Source organism: Oryctolagus cuniculus, chromosome 1 (assembly GCF_051225735.1).
Source record: "Oryctolagus cuniculus isolate XC-2025 breed Fujian yellow rabbit chromosome 1, ASM5122573v1, whole genome shotgun sequence".
Lineage (NCBI taxonomy): Eukaryota > Metazoa > Chordata > Mammalia > Lagomorpha > Leporidae > Oryctolagus > Oryctolagus cuniculus.
The window spans coordinates 86891204-86913409 of NC_142867.1; the positions used below are offsets into that span (position 1 = coordinate 86891204).

At 45.1% G+C, this 22206-nt stretch overlaps 2 long non-coding RNA genes across 6 annotated transcripts in view; one reads left to right on the top strand and one right to left on the bottom strand.

The window, feature by feature from the left end:
- The window catches only part of LOC103349685 (uncharacterized), an 85022-nt gene extending 71419 nt beyond the window's left edge, over window positions 1–13603 (bottom strand). Inside the window, exons 1-2 of the long non-coding RNA XR_016233904.1 lie at window positions 13476–13603; window positions 13234–13379 (exon numbers count right to left, since the gene is read on the bottom strand). This is a non-coding gene — a long non-coding RNA (uncharacterized LOC103349685). The remainder of the gene's footprint in view (window positions 1–13233; window positions 13380–13475) is intronic.
- The window catches only part of LOC103349689 (uncharacterized), a 109151-nt gene extending 88779 nt beyond the window's left edge, over window positions 1–20372 (top strand). The window contains exons 3-6 of one of the 5 annotated variants that reach the window (XR_016233908.1): window positions 2063–2507; window positions 9869–9970; window positions 15302–15430; window positions 18968–20361. This is a non-coding gene — a long non-coding RNA (uncharacterized LOC103349689). Of the gene's footprint in view, window positions 1–2062; window positions 14537–15301; window positions 15431–18967 lie in introns of those variants that run through there. The other 4 variants (XR_016233905.1, XR_016233909.1, XR_011390185.2 and 1 more) reach the window with 4 other exon arrangements.
- Window positions 20373–22206: the final 1834 nt, after the last annotated feature.

Sequence of the window (22206 nt, forward strand, 5' to 3'; positions counted from 1 at the left end):
CTTCCTGCTAATGAGCCTGGGAAGGCAGCAGAGGATTGCTCAAGTGTTTGGGCCCTGCCACCTATGTGGGAGACCAAAAATGGGGTTTCTGGCTCTGGGCTTTGGTGTGGCCCAGATCTGGAATTTGCAGTTATAAGAAGAATGAACCAGCAGATGGAAGCTCTGTCACTCTCCCTTTCAAATAAATAAATTTAAAAAATAATAGTTGGGGGCTGGCACTGTGGCATAATGGGTTAAACCAACATCTGCAATGCCAGCATCCCATGTGGGTTCCGGTTCGAGTCTAGGCTGCTCCAATTCTGATCCAGCTCCTTGTTAATGTGCTGGGGGAAAGCAAAGGAAGATGGCCCAAGTGCTTGGGCCCCTGTATCCACATGGGAGACTCAGATAAAGCTCCTGGCTCCTGGCTCCTGGCTTCAGCCTGGCCCAGCTCTGGCTGTTGTGACCGTTTGGGGAGTGCACCAGCAGTTGGAAGATCTTCTCTCTCTCTCTCTCTCTCTCTCTCTCTCTCTCTCTCAGTAAATCTGCCTTTCAAATAAATAAACTAAATCTTCAACAAAATTTTTGATGACTTGAAATGGCTAAAGCTGGAAGATCCCTACAGGTACCTTATGCCAAGGTCTCTGATTATCAGAGAATCTGAGGCTGAGTGGATTGAAACATCCTGAACAAGTTACAAAGTGAAAATCAAACACTCAGCTCTCAGCAGGGAAGAGAACTCCAAAGTTCCATGTCCGACTCCTTCCTCTTCTCCCAGCTCTCTGCTTAAGCATCTTTATTGTTGTCCTCCCCGTCTTTGTGGAGGAACGACACAGGACCCTGCGCTGTTCTTTCGTCTGCTCGGCCCTCCCCGGGTTTGCTGCTGGTTCTTCCCGGGTTGGCTACCGACCCTTCCACCTCCGTGGAAGGGCGGTTCCCCCTGCCACATTCCCCACTTCCGCGGGGGAGCGGCACACCGCCGGCCGGCTCTCTGGGGGCTGCACAGGTGTTCCCCTTAGATGTTCCCTGGTGCATGCCGTCTCTCTCCTCCTTTATAGTCCTCCTCCGCCAATCCGTGCTCGGCTGCCCACACGCCGAGTACACTGCTCTCCTCCAATCAGGAGCAGGTCCTATCGTTTATTGGCTGAACTGGAGGCAGCTGTGTAGAAGCTGTTTTCTCCTCTCCCAGTGCCATATTGTGGGAGAGCAGATGCATAGAATAAGTCTTAATTCCAGTAACTCAGTCCAGTCCGGGTTGCTCCCCACAATTGTAGGTTGGTCCCAATTGAAGAAAGCAGAACTCTGTGAAGGCCCTTTGCTGGGATCTGACTGATACCCGAGTCACAATTCCTAGTGATGTGCGTCAACACCAGAACACAGGAGAGACTCAGAAGACAGATTTGTACATTAAAACTTCTGTTTTTTAAAAAAAAGATTTATTTATTTATTTGAGAGGCAGAGTAACAGATAGAGAAGGGGAGAGAGACAGACAGAGAGAGAGCTCGAGCGCAAGCCCTTTCATCTGCTGGTTTACTTCCCAAATGCTTGCAACAGCCAAGGATGAGCCAAGCTGAAGCCAGAAGCCAGGAATTCCACCCAGAGCCCCACGTGGGTGGCAGGAACCCATGTACTTGTGCCATCATCTGCTGCTTCCCAGGTGCGTTAGCAGGAAACTGGATAGGAAGCAGAACAGCTGAGACTCAACACAGCACTCTGATACAGGATGTGGCATCATGAGTGGCAGTTTAACCCGGTGCGCCTGTCCTGACCTTAGAATTTCTGTCCTCACTTCTTGTCCCCTTTCTACTCAGTCATCCTACCATAAGCCCTGGGTCTGCCCTTTCTATGTTATTCCTCTCTAATATAACCACCGTATCACCGTCATGAAAACTGGCCATGTTTTCCTCTCTACTCCTCTTTTTCTTTGATAAACTCTTATTCATCCTTCAAAGCCCAACTCAAATATTATCTCTTCTGACACTGTCCTGCATGGACTCTCCCTCGTCTGAGCTTCTGTAGCACTTTACCAATAGATCGCGGCAATTTTCAAGCTGTATTATGTCTTTTGTTGTTTTCGCACCAGACCACAGTTCCTTGGAAACCTGGCTTTGTCCTGAGAAGTTCTGTCTCCCAGCCCCTGACCCCGGTGTCTGCACAATAAGAAGTATCCAGCAAATGCTGAAGCTTTGTGAATGATGCTGTCCTCTCTTGGGATGATGGACTGAAACAAGAAGAATAGCTGAGCACATTCAAGAAAAATTTCTTGACAATTTCTTTTGGAAGTTGCTGTCACGTGATGACTGATGATGTGAATGAAATCAGCAGTAGCACTGTCAGGCAAGAAAGAGGGCCTTTGAGCAGAAGTGCCCAGGGAGCCTCTGTGGCTACGAGGTCGCCCTCATGGATGATACTGAGGAAAGCACTTTCACATGTCTGTTTGGGCTGTTCCCTTGCAGCTTGGATGATGAGAGCCGTTATTTCTGATTTTCATTTTATGGCAAGTAATGTGGAAGAGAGATGTTCCTAAGGTGATTGTATTCACTTGCTGGGACTACTGGGCAAAATATCACAAAATGCATAGCTTAAGAAACAGAAATTGGGGCTGACGTGGTGCAGTGGGTTAAGCTTCTGTTTGCGATGCTGGCATTCCATATAGGAATGCAGTTTCTTTTTCTTTTTTATTTTAAAGACTTATTTATTTTATTTGAAAGTCAGAGTTACACAGAGAGAGGAGAGGCAGAGAGAGAGAGGAGTCTTCCATCCCCTGGTTCACTCCCCAATTGGCCACAACGGCCGGAGCTAAGCTGATCTGAAGTCAGGAGCCAGGAGCTTCTTCCAGGTCTCCCTCGTGGGTGCAGGGGCCCAAGGACTTGGGCCATCTTCTACTGCTTCCCCAGGCCATAACAGAGAGCTGGATTGTTAGTGGAACAGCCGGGTCTTGAACCGGCTCATATGGGATGCCGGCACTGCAGGTGGTGGCTCTACCCACTATGCCACAACGCCGGCCCCATGGAATGCAGTTTTGAATCCTGCCTGTTCTGCTTCTGATCCAGCATACACTGCACCTGGGAATGCAGTGAATGATGTCCCCAAGTGCTTGAGAACCTGCCATCCATGTAGGAGACCTGGATGGAGCTCTGGGCTCCTAGCTTTGGCTTGGCCCTGCCCCAGCCATTTCGACCAGTGGAGAGTGAACCAGGGAATAGAAGACCTCTCTTTCTCTGTGTCTCTGTGTCTCTTCTTCTCTCTCTCTCTGCTACTGTGCCTTTCAAATAAATAAGTAAATGAATCTTAAAAAAAAGAAAACCAACAGAAACATATCATTTCACAGTTTTGGGTCCTAGAAGTCTCAGGTCAAGGCTGGTCCTTGCTGAGGGCAGTGGGAAGATCTATGCTATGCCTCTCCCCAGCTTCTGGTGGGGCTGGTAATCTTTGGCATTCCTTGGTTTGTCTAGAAACACTAGCACCCTGGTATTTGCCTTCCCTATGTTCCCATGGTGTCCACCTTGTGTGTGTGGGTCTGTCTCCAATTTTCTACCTTTTTTAGGGACATGAGGCATATCAAGTTCAAGGTCTACTTCATGACCTGATTTTAACTCCATTACCTTTGTAAAGAACCTATCTCCAAATAAAGTCATATTCTTAAGTACTGTGGGTTAGAATGCCAACATATGAATTGAGGGGGATAATATTAAGCCTAACTGTGACCTCTGTGAATTGCTAGCTGAATTGAGTTCAGAGCTCAGAGTCCAAAAGCCAGCTTCATAGGAACAACAGAAGCGGATTTTATTTTTAATTGATTGATTGATATGAAAGGCAGAGAGAAAAAGACAGATCTTCCATCCATTGGTTCACCCCCTCAAATGCTCACAACAGCTGGGAACGGGCAAGGCTAAAGCCAGGAGCCAGGAACTCCATCCAGGTGTCTCAGGTGTGTGGAGGAACTCAAGTACCTGAGTCATTACCTACTGATTCCAAGGCAGATTAGCAGGAAGCTGGATTAGAAGCGGAGCAGTCAGGACTTGAACTGGTACTCTGATTGGAATTCAGGTGTTCCAAGCCTTGACTTAACCTGCTGCTCCACAATGCCCTCCCTGGAACAATCTTCAATGAAGTCCATCTTTCTGCCTTGAGTTCACCTCCCAGAGCCAGTGAGACTTTTATGTGTTATGAGAGACTCAGCGGGAGAGTTGGTAACAAAGCTCTAGAAGACACAGCTGAATAATCATATCACCTGCCCTGCTCCAGGCCCTTCCAGGGCAAATGAACCCAAAATCGGGGCAAGAGAGACAGGGAGGGATGAATAAAATGAGAGAGACTGGGTCACAGAAAGTAAACCTATTTTGAAGTAGAGGCAAATTTAAATTATCCACAAGGGAAATGAAGCTTAAGTTTTCAGGGTTTCCCTCATCAACTCCTCAAGGCTCTGCACTTAATTTTGTATACTTTTTTAAAAGAGGCACCCTTCCTCATAAAATATAAAATCCAATCTTTTCAAAACTTGGTCTGCCCTACTCCTAAGGAAAATGCTGCGACTGTCCTTGTAGCTCAAATGGGATAAAAATGTCTCTTCTCCTTCATTCTGGAAAACAGGACTCACTTGGGCTTGTGTTCAGAGCATCCTGCCTAAGTACCAGGCCTCAGCTACCAAACCTCACACACACGTCAGCAGTTTTGTCTCTTGTCCCACATACTAGGAATGCACCTCCCTGCTCCTTGCCATGAATGGCAGCTTCGGAGTCTTAGCAGAAGTTGTGGATCTCTGGGCAGATACTCCTGACACAGCATGCAATCAGAGTCCAGGACAGATGCCCACCAGAGTGAGGTGGAAGAGCTGCTGCCTTGTCACTGGTTTCTGAGGGATGAGCTGATGCAGGCTGTGCAGCAAGTGGGGTGACCCTCACTGACTGGGCACTTCCGCTGCCTGCAGCATTCTCTCATGCACCTCTGATGCCGGAACTGCAGGGATGGGTTGGAATCATCCTTTAGGGAAATACTGGCACACTGAACAATCTGTGTCTCCATAGACCTTGCCTTGCTTTTCCCTGGCATCTGGGTTTTCCCTTCCTTAATGGGAATGCAGACCTGAATATCTGCAGAACTGCTCCTGGGCAGGGCTAGTTCTTCATCTGCAGGTAATGAACTTGGCAGGGATGGTGGTATTTAATAGCTAAAGTTGATTGATCCAAATGTCAACTATTTCATTTCTCAAAAATGTTTTATGTGTTTGGATTTTCCCCCTAAGTACATAGCGTCTATTTGAATTTCTCTCTCTCTTACATGAGATTTATTTATGCCATTCGTGCAGAATAACTGATGTCTTCCATAATCTATCTCAGAACTCGCATCCTGGAATCCCAATAGGCCTGAGACAATGAAGCCAAAAGGATCAGTACATTCACTTACCTGCCGCCTAGGGATGGGTCAGACCTTTACTTGGAAAGGCAACATTATCCTGTTCTTACGAGAACAGAGTGACAGGGCTTTACAAAAGGCTAGTCATTACTTCAAATTTCTAAACAATCAAATCAGGACAGTCAGTGATTCCCTGGTGGCTGGACATCACAATGGCTAGGAAAACCCTACTTTATACCAACTCTTCGTGAAGTTCAGTCAATCTTGTGGACGCAGTCTGAGAAATTATTAGTCCTGCTGTGCTGATGAAACCTTTGATGTATAAAGACCAAGTGGCTTACTCAACATTATAGTGACTCAGGCTTTTAAGTCATGGAACCCAAGTGAAATCTTAGTTGCGTATTTCTGATCTCAGGCTAAAAAATGGAGGTGTGTGATAAAAATTAGTAAGAAAGGATGTGGGTATGCACAAATGTGATGAGAGTATGGCCAAGACTCCCAGAGACTAGAGCTGTAAGGTCACTCAGAATCCGCAGCATCCCAAGGACCCCTTTGTTTCAACTCTTGCTCTCACCGGGGCAGGAGTGCAGACTCGGCATTTCTCTGCCATTCACGTGCTTTACCACTCTTCAGTTTGCCCACTTCTCTTGTACCATCTCATTGAAACTCATCTTTTTCTTTTTGGTCTCCCACCAAATTCCCTCATTGGTTAACACCTTCTAATCAGATCCCTTATAAATCACAGACCAGTATCTGGACTAGTTACACTGGGGTCCCTGTGCACTCATTTGCAGCTTGAACAGACCACAGGGAGTCATGTGGGACAAGAGATGACCACCTTGCTCCAGCCACAGCTACAGTCTGCTCTTTTTAGCCAGAGAGCAACTTCCTTGGGTGAGGGCAGTGGGGAGATAAACACTCTGACTGATCATCTACTCTACAAGACACATCGACCTAGCCAACATTATTTCCCCCAGGCAAGGGATCAAGTATGCCTAACATGTAGCAAGGTGTCTGATTTAATTCATCTCTAGATTCTTTAAGAGATGGGAAAGGTAGTTGGTGGTGGTGGCAATTAGTGAAACCAATTGCTACAAGGGATCTCATGCTCCTAAGGAAAGAATAAAGAAGAAAGTAAGAGAAGAAAATGGTTATCAATTAGAGGGCTGATATTTGCAGTATTTCAGCAGTAACATTATACGGTTAATGACTAGATGTAGGTCCCCGGGACATACAATTATTCACTGTGAGGCCTCAAGCAAGACAGTTCATGGCTCGGAGCCTGGTTTGCTTCTATAAAACAGGAGATGATAATAGCATCTGCCACCTACCTGCTTCTCCTGGGGTGTCTGAGGACAAGTTAACATTTGCACTGTGCTTTGAAACTCTGGGATGAAAGGTGTGAACAAACTATAAAGAGATACTGTGCTTGGTTATTTGCATTTGGTTGTGAGCCACTTGGATTGCTTTTTGGAGGCCAGTACTGGCAGATGTGGTGAGAGAATGAAGGGCAGGGACGGGAGAGGAGACAGAGATGCCAGGAGTAAGGGCTTGTAGCTGTCACCTGGGGAGAAACTCAACAGTCAAGAGAGGCTATGGCAGCCAGGAGATTTACTGTCCAATAGACCAAAGGGCATGGCGAACTGTGACTTTTGTTCTTTCGGATTTGCAAGAAAAGTTTTCAAAGCAGCAGGATTGGACCTAGTGCAGCTCCCCCTGGAGTCTGGGTAGTCAGGGGACTAGCCCCAGCTCTGCCTTGCTCCTCCTGGTTTCTCCTCCTCTTCTCCACTCCCACTGAAGTGACTGTCTTTAGGCAGAGGCTGGAGAAGATGCTTATGTGAGGATCCATCCTGGCATGTAAAAGTCTCATAAAACCTCAGCCCTTAACCAGTTGCCAGTGCTTCCTACCCAGCTCATAGGTTAGCCTCCCTTCCTCTTGATTTTCTTGGTTGGGGTGGTTCCAGCTGGTCATTGTAACTCATTCCATCTACAATAATCAGTGGTGTATATGGTGGATTGGCAAGTGGCTGCCCAGTGCCTAGTTTGCCCTGGGCAGGCAGAAGCTGGATATTCCCAAGTCCACACTAAACCCTACTGCCTTCATTTTACCACTACCTGTCTCTGAATTAAGATCCTATGACCTTTGTTGATTCACCTCGTCATACCCACTAATAAAACTTTGATTACTTAGACTGCCTGGTGAATTAGGTGATTATAAGACACTTTTAGACTTTAACAGAGGCAGATTTTAATGTAGGCACCCCTCATCCCCACCCCCAATCCTCGTTTGCTTCAGAAGGGTGTTTGACTATGAGTCTCCTCACCTGTTAAAGTCACAGTGCCTATACTACCTATTCACAAGAGTATTTTAAGAATCTGATGGTTTAAAGTAGGTGAGAGCACTTAAATGGCGAGCCATTATGCAAATGTTAGTGATTATGTTGAAGATGGTCATTAGATCCTGGACCTACCTGTGTGGAGTACATTGTACAGAGGCGATAAACTGAACAGGATTTAAATTAGCTAATTAGATTGGAGTTTTAAAATGCTTTTACCTAAGCCATTCAGAAACAGCAGGGCCCAAATGCAGACATCTGACCCTCTGCGCACATGGAGAGGCACGTGCAAAGGGCAATTCTGTTCTTGGGCTCTGCTGGCATCGATGCCAGCAGGTGCAAGGGCCTGCCTTCTGTGTTGATTCCCAGCTCTGGAGATCTGTCAGAGGAGATCTGGTATTCCAGGGCATGTGGTTAGGACAGGATTCTAAGGGTAGTGGGAAACCACTGGAGGGTTTAAAACAGAAGGGTAATTTGTTCTGATTTACCTTGTATAACATTTCCCAGGCTACTGTATAAAAAAATGAAATGTAGACATTTGTAAACGCTGTTGTTCTTTTCAGCTGACAAACATTTGAGCCCCATCTGTGTTTGAGAAATCCTCTGTCCTGCCCAAAGCGATCTTGGCAGGACACTATCCCCCTACTCCAGAAACTGCTCAGGCCAAAGACTCCTTAAACCCCTCTGATAGCTAAAAAATGGGCCCTGATCCTTGACCTGGGACTCCAGATCTTGCTCTGCTGCGACAAAGACCTAAGACAAGACAGATTTACTGCACTGCGGGCAGAGCTGGCAGCACGAGGGCCCAGTGGAATCCAGAGTCTACTGCCAGCCGGAGGCCAGTGCCAGTGAAATATCTAGGTCCAGCAAGGTAGTGATGACATCCTGGCCAACCTTACTTTCTTCGGTGCTTTTACTGAGATTGGCTCCTTCCTAGGTTCCTACCCACCTATATCTGAGGCTACTTCTATCACCTTCTCATCAATTCTGTGATTTCAAATAGATTTCCACTAATCCACTTTCTGCTTAACTGCACTACTATTGTTATCTATTTGCTTACAATCAAGAGCAAAGCAATTACATAGGGAGCTTTCACAGAAATGATGGTGGCTTGGATTGAGTATGGCAGTGCAGGTAGGAAGAAGTGACTGGAATGGATTTAGGGTAGTGTTGGAGGATGAGTTGTCAGAATTTACTGATGGCTCACATGTAGCAAATTCATCCTATAACATGTGGCAAGAGGCAAAGACGACTCAAAGAAACTTGATATTTGGCTTGAAGATATTGACACATTTTTGTGTAAGCATAGAAACAGTCTGGAAAGAAAGGCACTAAATCTTTATCCGGGTTTGTGTCTGGCAGTACAGCTGAAGCTATGGTAAGGGCAGGGGCTTTTGTTCATATTTTATACAAAATGTAATTTATGTCATAGTTACTTCATATTTTATATGCAAAAAAGTAATAGTGGGCAGATGTTTGTCACAGAAGTTAGGAAACTGCTTGGAAGGCCTGTATCCCATGTTGAAGTGCCTGGTGTGAGTCCTAGATCCTCTGTGTCTAATCGAGCTTCCTATCTGTGAGCACCCTAGGACCCAGCACAAGTGCTTGGGTCCCTGCCACCCACATGGGAGACCCAGATCTAGTTCCAGACTCTTGTCTTTGGCCTGGATCAACCTCAGCAATTGTAGGCATTTGGGGAATGAACCAAAAGGTAGAAGATCTGTCTCTCTCCCTTTCTAATAAAATGAAAAAAAAATTTTAAAAGTGGAATCATTATGGATTTTTAAAATGTTCTGATATTGAAAATAAAATTATAAAAATATTTTTAAGAACTTTTGTGGAAAATTTAGGGGAGATATTTAAGACAGAATTAGATTAATGGAGCATGTCTGAGTGTGTTGAAAAGTTGAGAGGAGAAATGAAGAGTTTTTTGGCTAAATAGAAGAAATGCTATTTCAAAGGGAAGAGAAGATTTAGAGTGGAACTTACCAGTCATTGACTTTGAAGCGGAAGGTTTCACAACCAAGTGCTGGAGTACCGTCTCCGTAACTAACATTAATTACATCTTTTGGAAGAAGAGCTATGCTGCATCCCAAACTCTCTGGATTCCAGCAGCTAGCGGGAGTTTGCCCACATCAGAGATGAGATGTTCCAGAAAAAGCATGTGAAAAGACTGTGTAACCTTGCTCCCTCCCCAGGAATCTGGACTTGGGAAGGGGAGGATGTGCAGACGGAACAGGGCCGAGTTGAGGAAGCCAACGGTGGAGAGCTACTTGCCAAAAGATGTGGATAAAGAACAGGTGAGGCTTGTTAATACTCAAAGCAAAGTTTAAATAACAAATCTGTCTGTTGGCCGATTTGTTCATTTCAAATCTTGAGGAGGAGAGCCCAAAGCAGAGTCAAATCCAAATGTGTTCCATGGCCAAAAAGCCAAGATAGGCACAAGTTGTATGCAGGGACCCAGGGGAGGCCTGGAGGGAGGGAGTTCTGGGTGGAAGTATCTTGGATACTGAAGAGTTCTTGAGAGAGCAGACATCCTGTCTAGGTCCCAGGGAATCTCCTGAGACCCAGAGGCGTGCATCTGAGGGGAAGAGGATATAAATCTGGTAGACCTTATTCTAGATTCATATATCCTTCTACCCGTCCATCCATTTAGCAGCACCAACTATAACCAAATTCTTACATTGACATCATTAGTTTAAATTAACTTCAGGAGAATAGTTGCAAAGAAAAGCATTTTTATGAATTTTAAATATGCAGGATTATGAGAGTGAGACTAAAAAGTGTTGCCAACCAGATCAGCATTTAAGAAACATTAAAAATAGTTTGTAAGTAGCATATAAATGTTTAGATGTAAATGCATGCTACCATGGGTTTTTTTTTAAGATTTTATTTATTTATTTGAGAGGTGGAGTTACAGACAGAGGGAGAGACAGAGAGAGGTCTTCCATCCACTGATTCACTCCCCAAATGGTTGCAATGGCCAGAGCTGAGCTGATTTGAAACCAGGAGCCAGGAGCTTCTTCCAGGTCTCCCACATGGGTGCAGGGGCCCAAGCACTTGGGCCATCTTCCACTGTTTTCCCAGACCATGCTGCTAAGGTTTTTAAAATATTTTTTGGGGGGCAAACTTGTCAAGTCACTGCTTGGGATGCCCACATCCCATAAAGGAGTGCCAATTTGAGTCCTGCTTCCTCTATTTCCCATCCAGCTTCCTTCTAGTCCATCCTGGGAGGCACCAGATGATGGCTGGCTCAAAGTAGCTGGGTCCCTGCCACCCACATCAGAGATCCAAACTGACTTCTCAGTTCTTGGATTCCAGCTGGCCCGGCCCAGGATGTTGTGGGGATTTGGGGAAGTGAACCAGCAAATGGAAAATTTCTCTCTCTCCCTCTCCCCTTCTCCCTCTCCCTCCCTCTCTCTTTTTCTCCTTCCATGTCTTTCAAATAAATAAAAAATAAACAATTTTTAAAGTAATAAAAATATGTATTTCTCTACATAAGCTAGACAAACTTGGGCTGGGATTTTGATTGTTGCCCTCATTTACTTAGTCGACCTTTTCTTGTCAGACAACATGAAGCTAACCACTCCAGACAATGCCAGACTTAGCATATATTTTAACATAATAGATTTCCTGTCATGAGAATTGTTTCTATTAACTGCAGCTCAATAAAAAAAAGGTCTAGGAGCTGGGAGAAATACACACACACACACACACACACACAAACATATATATTTATACTGGTGTACATAAAACCTCATGTTAAGTTGCCTGATGTTTTGAATTATTTCAATTTGTCTCCAACCAGAGTGGAGTTAAGTCAGAGTTAATGAGATGGACGAGTCCCTGGAATAAAATTGTGAATTTAAAAACATCACAATATGGTTGCTAGGCTTCACTTTGGGAGCCTCATTTAAGCTATGGAGGGCAGTGTGTGTGGGGGGCGGGGGTGGGGGGGGGAATCATGTTTAGAAAAACATCCTCAAAGTTTCAGACGTTCCTGAAATAAAGATACCAGGCGGGAGCATTAATACAGCTGTGTGTTAATCCCTGTGGCTGGAGTTCACCCCGATGATTAATTACCATCCTGTTTGCCTGGTGTTAATAAGCCTTCCAAGGAGCCAGGCCCCGCCCCTCCCCCATCTCTGAAGGTATTCTTCATCTTCAACCCTGTGATTTTCAACCAGAAAAAAAAATAATAGTGGCAGCCCTGGAGGCCTGCCAGAGCGAGCGTTTCTCGTTCTCAGCGCAGCGTTCTCACTGTGTTTGCTTTGCATCTTTTCTCTGACCTCTTTATCTCCCCGACTCCCCCACCCCCCAACATGTGCCATTTCTCCTTAGGCTGTGAAAACGCACGCACAAGTTCACCTCAGCCCCCTCTGTAGCCTCCTGGAGAGCTTAGCAGAAAACAAGTCCCTGCTTGTGGGGAGCTTAGGAAGGCCAACCGGGAAAGCAAGGCTACGGTGGCTGCTCGCCATGGGCTTTCTGTTTCCTACTCTGCCAGATGGTTTCCAACCCCCTTTCAGTTCCAGAACAGCCTAAAGCCCAGGGCAGGCAAGCTGCCCGCCCAGAGTGACATCTGTGTTTCTAGGAAGGCAGTCTTCTGCCCCTCCAACACTTCCTACCCTTCCTGCCTCCACCAGGGGAATCTTGCCTGGAGCAGAGCTGAGAATCCTCCCTACATGCAGACCCCTGGGAGAGGGGACAATGTTTTGCTCCTACATCCTTGGCACTTGAGGAGTCAGTGTCTGAACCTGGGAGGGCACCAACTCACTGGGAGTCTGAAGGGACCATGCTCTTTGCACAGTTGCCAGGAATTCCAGCCATGACAGCTGAAATGAATTGAGGTGCCCTGGAGAGGGCACATGCAGGGAAGACCTGAGACTGGTCTTCTCACCCTCCTGGGGCAGCTCCTGTCCGCCTGACCATTGCAGCTTAGCTGCCATTTGTACCAGAGCTCTTCCTATCACACGAAGGCAGGGACTGTACTGGGTATATCTGTACACTCAATGCCCAGCATGGTGTGTCACAAGCACAGTAGGCCCTTAAGGGCTACCTGCAGAGTGAATGAATGAATGGAAAATTGACTGAGGTCTACCACATGGAGAACAACTTCTAAGTTCCCAGCGTGTTTATCAAGCCTGGCCACCCTGGAACAGTGACATTGGCTGTCACTCTCATCCACACTTGCAGGGACTCCCAAATCTGCCTTTGTATAGTAGGCACTGGGGCCCTTTGCAGCCCTCTGGGGGCTGTGCCAGGGCAGCTGCTTTCCCACCCTACTCCCTCCCCCAGTTGAAATCTCTCTCTCTCTCTTTCTTTTTTCCAAACCTTTCCCCCTGGCTCAGAGCCAGGAAGGCCTCTAAGTCACACTCAGAATTTCCATGACAGTAAATAGACCAAATGAAGCCCTTTCCAGCCTTCTGAAAGAGGTCTCTTCCAACCCCACAGTGTCTGGCAGCATTTTTCTTCCCCCCATTTTGATACAGGCCTGTGGAAGGTCAATGACTCCTTTAAAAAAAAAAAAAAAAAGGAAAACATGGACAAGTGCCCAGTTCCTAACCTGCTGACGGTGCAGTTCTGTGCAGCCAGCCGGCCCCCAGTTCTTTGCCGAAGCCTTCACAGTGAGTTTTCACAAAGGTCTGCAATCTATTATGCTACAGTTGACTGCTGCATTCAAATGTAAAAACAGATCCTTGGATCAACACCCTATAAAAAGCCAAGAAAAAATGTGGTAGTGTTCTTTCCTGGCTTCAGCCAAAACCTTTCTGTAGGAGCAAACCTTTGCAACCCAGGGCCCTGTACCTGCGTGGTTTTCCTTGTAGCCTGGTCCATTCGCAATCCCTGCGAGTCATGGAGGCAGCAGCTATTAGCACCCTCACTGTGCAGAGGAAGAGCAAACTCTGCTGAAGGGACTTGATCCCCAAATGATTTTCTCAGCAGCAGAGCTGAGGAAAGACACCTCCAGGGCTTTCATTTCATCCCGCTACCTCCTTGCCTCCAGCCTGCACTAAGCCGTTCTGGAAGATGGTGCTCAAAATACGCTTCCCAGCTAAAACGCAAGTGCTTTCTTAAAATAAAACAACATGCAGGCAGCCCAGAGATCCTGGCCGAGCCCAGACAGAAATGAATTTTCATGCCTTCTTGGACATTGATTGCCACTGGTGCATGAAATCCACATAGGAAAAAATGTTAGTGAAGAAAGATCAACAGGGGATATTTGAAGCTTTGCGGGAAAAGGTACCCATCCCTGTCGGCTCAGCTCATCACCCTTCTCCTGTCTTCTCCCCCACCCCCAAGAATGCCTTAGGCCGAGTGTCAGGAGTAGTGGGACAAGCAGTCTCAGTCAGTCGCGCTGGACTGTAACTGTGGCTGGTGCCACACTGCCAAATTGCTGTTCATATTCTGTCTGCTTCACTTGTTCACCGATTGGCAATTACCTTGCTGAGATCATTGTTTTTCTCGTCTGTATTTTTAGCTCATTATGAAACTTGCAGCAGGATGACTACCTCAGATCTAGTCTTTGTTTTTTAGAGTTTAGCAAGTAGCTTTAGCTGTGCAGCAAGATTCGCTTTTATGCCTGCTTCAGATGAACAAATGTTAAGACCTTGTTTTTTTGTATTTGTGAGTTCATGTGTCGCCAGGCACACATTTATCTGGATGAACATTAATGTGGCATATGGGTGTGTGCACACATACACATTTCCTTCAAGTTTCATACTTTAGAAACAGCTTTATTTAAGTATAATTGATAAACAAAGAATGGCACCTATTTAATGTGTACAATGTGGTGAATGTGGAAATATGCAAACACCTGTGATACCATCACCAAAATAAAGGTAATAAATATATCCAACATCTCCTAACGTTTGTGTCCCTTTTTTTTTTGGTGGTTAAAAACACTTAACAGAATGAGATCTACCCTCTCAGCAAATTTTCGAGTTCACAGAACTGTATTAATTATATGTACTACATTGTGCAGTAGAAAAATATTATATGTACGTATATCATCTGTATACATTTGTTTGTGGATGTTTGGTTTATGTCCATATTATGGCTATTGTAAAAAAACCTCTGGTTTAATTTTTAAAGATTTATTTTATTTATTTGAAAAGCAGAGTGAAAGAGAGAGGAAAAGAGAGAGAAAGAGAAAGAGATCTTCTGTCTGCTGGCTCACTCCCCAAATAGCTGCAACAGCGAGGTTTCCGCCCTGCCAAGGCCAGGAACCAGGAGCTCTGTCCTGATCTCCCACATGGGAGGCAGGGGCCCAAGCTTAGGCCATCTTCTGCTGCCTTTCCAGGCACAATAACAAGGAACTAGATCAGAAGCAGAGCATCTGGTAGCTAAACCAACTCTCCAAAAAGGGATGCTGTTGTCCCTGCTGCCCCACACTCCTACCTCCCTCATTTAATTTTGATCTAAACTGAATTAACAATACATTTTAAATACTATTTTTGGTCTAAAGTTTGGATTAATTCACTGGCTTGTCTTTATTCTGGGGTTTGGTGACCATGTCTATATTGTGTCCCATTCCCTGGGCTGAGCACAGTACCTGACACATGATAGACACTCAATGAGTGTTGAATGAATACAGAGAGAAACGGGCTAATCGTTTGATGATTCATTTTCAGGTTAGGAAGAAGTCGAAGGCGGGAAGAAGTGCCACAGAGATACTCCTTTCTGCTTCATCTTCTGGCATGGGCTTTAGAGAGTTGGAGGGCAAGGAGCCACTGCTATATGCTGGAATGAGCCTCCTCCAGGTCTGCCTGTAACTGTGTCTTTATCATGTAGGTTACGATTCAGCTACCAACTTCTCAGATACTCTTTCCTGCCCATCCTCTCTCAAGAGGCCTTCTTGGGGACGGATGCCACTTGCAGTGCTGGCATGCCATGTGGGTGCTGGTTTGAGTTCTGGCTGTTCCACTTCCCATCTAGCTCCCTGCAAATGCTCCTGGGAAAGCAGCAGAGGATGACCCAATTCCTTGGGCCCCTGCACACATGTGGGAGACCTGGAAGAAGCTCCTGGTTCCTGGCTTCAGCCTGGCCTGGCCCAGTCCCGATCGTTGTGGCCATTTTGGGGAGTGAATCGGTGGATGAAAGATATTTTTCTCTCTCTCCCCCCCACTTCTCTATATCTCTGCCTTTCACATAAATAAATAAATCTTTTCTAAAAAGCTCTCCTACCACTTACTCCTGTCATTCTCACATTATCCTACTTAATTGCCTTTACAGTGCTTTTCCCATCTGAAATGATTTTATCTATTTGCTTGTTTATTATTGTCCATACTTTTTAAAAAACTATTTGAGGAGCAGGACTTTATATGTCTTTTTATTGTGGTATCTCCCAGGGCTTGGAACAATGTCCAGCCTAGAATAATCATTCAATAAGGATTTATTAAATGGCTATGTGAATAAATCTTCCTTCGCCTGCTCACAGAAGCCTGGAGGGAGCAATCTATAGGAAGCAGGTCAAAAACTAAAAACTCAGCTTCTCCCACATCCCTCTTTCTCTTCATCTGCTTCCCTGGCTGGAGCCTGTCATGCCTTGTGCTATGTATCCTTGAATGTCCAGTTTTCCTGTCTAAGCAGTTGGTGCTGAGCCCATTGCCTATGCTTTCTGGCGTCCACAGCTCATTCCTGATGGTGTGGGCTGGGAATTGTTGCCTTTGACATGCTGACACCACTGCTCCCATTGGCACTATTGCTGAGCGGGTCTTTCCCTGCCCTGTCCTGCTTGCTGCCTTTAAGCTGTCAGCCCTTTCCCACACCGAGCAGCTGGCATGCATGGAAATGGAGCCCTGGCACACCCACATGGGAGCAGCCTCTGGGTTGGATAGTTTTACCACTCACCCTCATCTGCCTCAGATGCTGCTCCTCAGTTCATTCCTCATCTTCCCCCCATCTGTCTCCTTGTCCTGTTTTCCCAAAGGCCTCAGTTTTGACCTTTGGTTTCTTCTCCAAACCACAGCTGCTAGTTGCGTCCATCCAGTACTGGCTGATTTATCCTTGCAGTGGGTAATGGCGTTGGGTCATCCTCTCCCTCACACCTACTTCAATAGGCTGTCTTTGATGTTCTTGGTCATTATAGTGCTTGTCCTTTTGTCACCACTCCACATTGGCTCTGCTATGCCCAATGGTATCATCATCCCTTTGGGTACCTTTGGGTATTTTATTTCTCATGAAATGATCATGATAATAGATGCCATGTATTGAGAACTTTCTATGTGTGGAGCACGGTGAAAAACATTTTGTATATTCTTCCTCAATTATATTAAACATTCTTTGAGGTATGTGTCAGTAAACAGAGTTTTAGGAATGAAGACACTGAATCTCAGAGACACTGGGTACTTTTCCAAGGTTATCAAACAGCAAATGGCAGAGTTAGGATTTAAACTCAAGCTTGTCTGACTCCATGGCTAGTGTAATGCCTGCATTACACTGTCTTTTTATACTATCCCTTTACTTCTATACCTTCTTAGAAAGTTCTATATTTGCTCCAAAGAGTGGCAGTGTTGAATTCAGATTTCTACTCTGATTCTCTGGCTATATAATCTTGGGTGAATTATTTCCCTCCTGGTTCAACATGTGGCATGGGAAATTTAAGGGTGAATTTGACCTTTATTTCTATCTGAACTTCAGCTCTTCCTAGACATTGTTTTTCCTCTAAGATTAATGACAACAATAACTGGGGCTGGTGCTGTGGCGTGGTGGGCTGGGCTGGGCCTCTGCCTGAAGTGCCAGCATCTCATGTGGGTGCCAGTTCATGTCCCAGCTGCTCCTCTTCTGATCCAGCTCTCTGCTTGTGGCCTGGGAGAGCAGTGGAAGATGGCCCAAGTGCTTGGGCCCCTGCACCCACATGGCAGACCCAGAAGAAGCCCTTGGTTCCGGCCTTTGGATTAGCTTAGCTCTGACCATTGCAATCATTTGGGAAGTAAATCAGCTGATGGAAGACCTCTATGTCTGCCTCTCTCTGTAACTCTACCTCTCAAATGGATAAATAAAATCTCTAATAATAATAGTAACTGCCATGACCTTTATAAGCTGCTATTGTTGGTTCCGTAATATTTCTTCTCCTACTCCTCCTGAGCCCTTGTTTTGTGTCATTCACTGTGCTTGACAACTGCTTATATGCTATTTCTATTAGCTTCTACAACAGTTGTAATGTAGACATTGATAAGGCAGCCATAGAGAAGTTAAACAAATTGTTGAAGATAATAAGCTACAGAGCAGCCCAGTTAGGATTTGAATGGACATATTCCTATCTCCAAAGCCTACTCTTTTTTCCCTGACATGTTTTTAATATTTTGAATGGGCTGATAGAATTTTTTTTCACCCTACTTTTCTCTTTAATTGACTTTCCATGAGCATATTATCAGTATAGTAGCAAAGGCAATCTGCAATGCACTGTAGAAGTGGTGTAGCTTTGGGAGGTAAGGCTTTATAAGACTTGTTTTATGATGTCACAGTGAATGAGGTCAGACACTAAAAACTAATCAGAGATGAAGATTATATTTTTCCTTTCTCTATGGTATGACTTTCTGTATAATTCCTCAGGCTAGGCTCACTCTTCATGATGATGACAGTGCAGTCACCCTCATTTCTGATTGCTTCACATGCATTTTACATGGCAGTATGGCAAGGGGGAATGCTATCCCAGGTGAACCATTCCAACTTCTCAAAAATTCTATTGGAGCATCTCAGAGTACAAGAAAACAATGACTATAGCTGGCACCTCTAAAGCTTTGAGAGTTATCTAAAATGATATCTTTGTGGGCAAGGGAGCCATCTGTGACACCACATGTGCATCTTCTCCATCGTACCTCTTAGCAAGAATCTGGGTGTGCTACCATGTGCAGCAGAAGGCTGAGCTGAGGTGCTCACAAACGCTTCTAGAATTTCTTGCTTTATCTGAAAGAGGGCTGAGTCTTCTTAAACATTTTAATGAAGAAATTGTGTGTTAATCTGTGTTCTGTTGCCCATGGCACACTTATTATCAGTGTTGCATTATTTTCCACTTATGAATGGAGAGCTTAACGCTTTTCATTGAAAATGGTCTTTATATTTGGGGAAACAATATTCTTGATATTATAAGGGCAGGAGGAGGTTGTTGGCATCCTTCTCATTTATGTCTGGTGGCATCTTCAAATTAGAATACACTTTCTCCTCTCTCTTGCAGAGTCCATTTCTCCACTGAGAATCACTATACCCACAGTAAACTAATACTGTATGGAGGAGTTAGATGCATTGGAATGGAAAGAAAATTGAAATACATTTTTCTTTTTTCTTTTTTTTGACAGGCAGAGTGGACAGTGAGAGAGAGACAGAGAGAAAGGTCTTCCTTTACCGTTGGTTCACCCCGCAATGGCTGCTGCGGCCGGCGCACCACACTGATCTGAAGCCAGGAGCCAGGTGCTTTTCCTGGTCTCCCATGTGGGTACAGGGCCCAAGGAATTGGGCCATCCTCCACTGCACTCCCGGGCCACAGCAGAGAACTGGACAGGAAGAGGAGCAACCGGGACAGAATCCGGCGCCCCGACCGGGACTAGAACCTGGTGTGCCGGCGCCACAGGCGGAGGATTAGCCTAGTGAGCTGTGGCTCTGGCCAAAATACATTTTTCTAACTTTATATTCCTGGCAAAGAACTGAAACATAGTTATTATTAAATGAACTTTTGTTAGATAAATATTTAACATGGAGCTGAAGAAATGTCCTCTTTTTGCAAAGTTTACAGCAGCTCATTGTATTTTCCAGTAGGGTCCAATGGACTGAGCCTTGGTACTGTGGTTTGCAGGTGAACCTAAAAGCCAACAGATTTAATTTAAGGTAGACTTTATGAGACTCTGAGCAGACCTTCTCAGGGGTTAGGGTGACAATGCACAGCATAATGTTAGTGAGGACACTCAGTATGGTGCCTGGAAGACTAGAGACTTTGGGAGTTTCCCGGCTGAATGGCTTAGCAGGCACTGTCAAGATGCTCTCCTTTGTGGTGGGGTAAGCTTCTCTTGGGGGCTTTGTGGAGAGTAGCCTGAAGAAGAAGAAGTGAAGAGAACTGTGGATACCGAGGCAGACAGGTTAGGCTGCCTATTGGAGATTCTCAGAAATAAGGAGCCAATGGAGTGGGTGCCACTGTCATGCACGTGGAAATTCACAAAACAGAGGAGGGTTGGTGCAGCAGTGCCATTGAAAAGGCTATGTGGAGATGTAGAAATCTGTGCACAGGTCCAGGAATACATACCATCTTTCTGTTGTGTAGATTGTGAACATAGGTTGGTCAGGGCTGGATGGCAGGGAAGGTGGGAGGCTCCACTGGGGATAAGAGAAGGCAACAGGTTTCACGAGGATTAATGGAAATCTGGGCAGGTAAGACCGAAGTCAAGGACTTCATTTGCATGGAGTATCACAGCAAAACAGTGAAAGGAAAATGGTACAAGCTTTAGACTTGGCCAGGGCAGGGTTTCCGTCCTGGTCTCACAGTGGCTTTGAGCAATTTATCTTCTCTGGGTCTGTTTCCTTGTTGGTCAAATGGGTCTTAATCCATCTCAAAAGGTTTCTGTGGGGATTAAAAGTGACAACACACATAAAAAACTGACACATATTGTGAAACAATTACTTTTTGTTTACTTGGTCCTGTTTGTTCTCTTCTTTGGGGCTTATTCTGAGATTTTCTTTGAAAGAATAAAAATAAAGAATTAAAAAATTAAATGAAGAAATTGAATCTTGGAAATATGCAAACCATTGTATTTGAGTGAGTGGCAAAGTGATGGGAAGAAACATAATTCTTGGCCTTTAAAGCTTTTTTTTTTTTTTTTTTTTTTTTTGGTAACACACATTCTTTTGCTCAGAGAGCAATGAAGAACCTAGGAGGAGGCTGTCTTATTCCATCTCCACCCACATGCAGAAATCTGGTCTTCCCTTTAAACAAAGGAAATTAAACATACAGGATGATGAAGTTGGAAGAGGCAAGGTAGTTTCACGGATAAAGGAAACTGAGCCCTAGGCACATGGAAGGATCTGTCCAGAATCACCTCAAAGGAAGTAAGTGTCAGAGGCAGGACTTGAACCCAGGTTTTGTGATCCTCTGTGTACCCCAAGTCTCATATTTATGTAAAGGCTCAATTTGCCTTGAGGCTCATATTTGACATGAATATTGCTTGTGTTACTATAAATAGATAGCAATGGGCATTTCTGTTGCCCTTGGTCTTTTGTTGTTTTAACACAAAATTCCAAATAAGAAAATAATAGTCAATCTGGTTCAGTATGGAATTTAAATTTCTATAATCTTTGTGAGTCCAATCCTGGAATGAAATGTATTAATCTTTCTTCTGTGGCCCTGGTGAATGGGGCTGTAGCAGCTACATGACTGTGCCTAGCCAGCAAGTCTTTAGATTAAGAAGTGGGAGGAGGGTTAGTCTGCCCTTCCATATCCAATCTGCACCCTTCTCCATCCGCCTTAGAAGGCTGCCCTGCATGGACTTCATCAACATGCTAACTTTCCTCTCTGCTTCCAGTTTGGTTTGGTCACTGGTGTGTTTTGCCAGTGATCACAGGAAGAAAGAAGGACAAAGTTGGAGTATAAGATTGCCTGACTCTAGGCCGGCGCCGCAGCTCAATAGGCTAATCTTTCTCCTGCAGCGCTGGCACACCGGGTTCTAGTCTCATTCTGGGCGCCGGATTCTGTCCCAGTTGCCCCTCTTCCAGGCCAGCTCTCTGCTATGGCCCGGGGAGTGCAGTGGAGGATGGCCCAAGTTCTTGGTCCCTGCACCCACACGGGAGACCAGAAGAAGCACCTGGCTCCCGGCTTCGGATCAGCGCGATGTGCTGGCCACAGTGCGCCGGCCGCGGCGGCCACTGGAGGGTGAACCAACAGTAAAGGAAGACCTTTCTCTCTGTCGCTCTCTCTCACTGTCCACTCTGCCTGTCCAAAAAAAAAAAAAAAAAAAAAAAAAAATTGCCTGACTCTTGCCATTTGAGTCCAAGGATATTCCATGTGATATGTGCTTAGAGCAATTTTCTTTTTCCACTTAAGTTAGTTTGAATTTATCTTGTTACTTTTAAACAAATCTTATTAATTAAAACATCCCTAGAAGAGTGAAGTAAGACACAGGCTGGTAAGTGTATCTGTGTCTGCTATGAATGTACAAATAAATAAGTCACATCTAGCAGTATAAAAAAAGATGCCTGTTCATTGTAAAGCCTTTTAGCTCTTGAAGTAGGTTATAGAAAATATAATGGGAAGTCTCCCATATAGGATTCTGAGAACAAGACAGACCTAGCTCAATGGCGATATAAAAATAGTCACACCTGAAGCAGGGGTGAACACGAAAGAAGGAGGGCTGGTTGAAATCTAAGATCTACATTCTGGATTATCACACAGTGTTTGAAAAACAACTGACATCCCGAAGTCACATATCCATGGATCTGGAAGTTTGTTCTAGTTTCCCAAAATTTAAAATGAGATTGAAAATATGGGTCTTGTGGTTATGAAATACCACAACATACTGAGAGCAATTGTCACAAGACACATAACTAGACATTC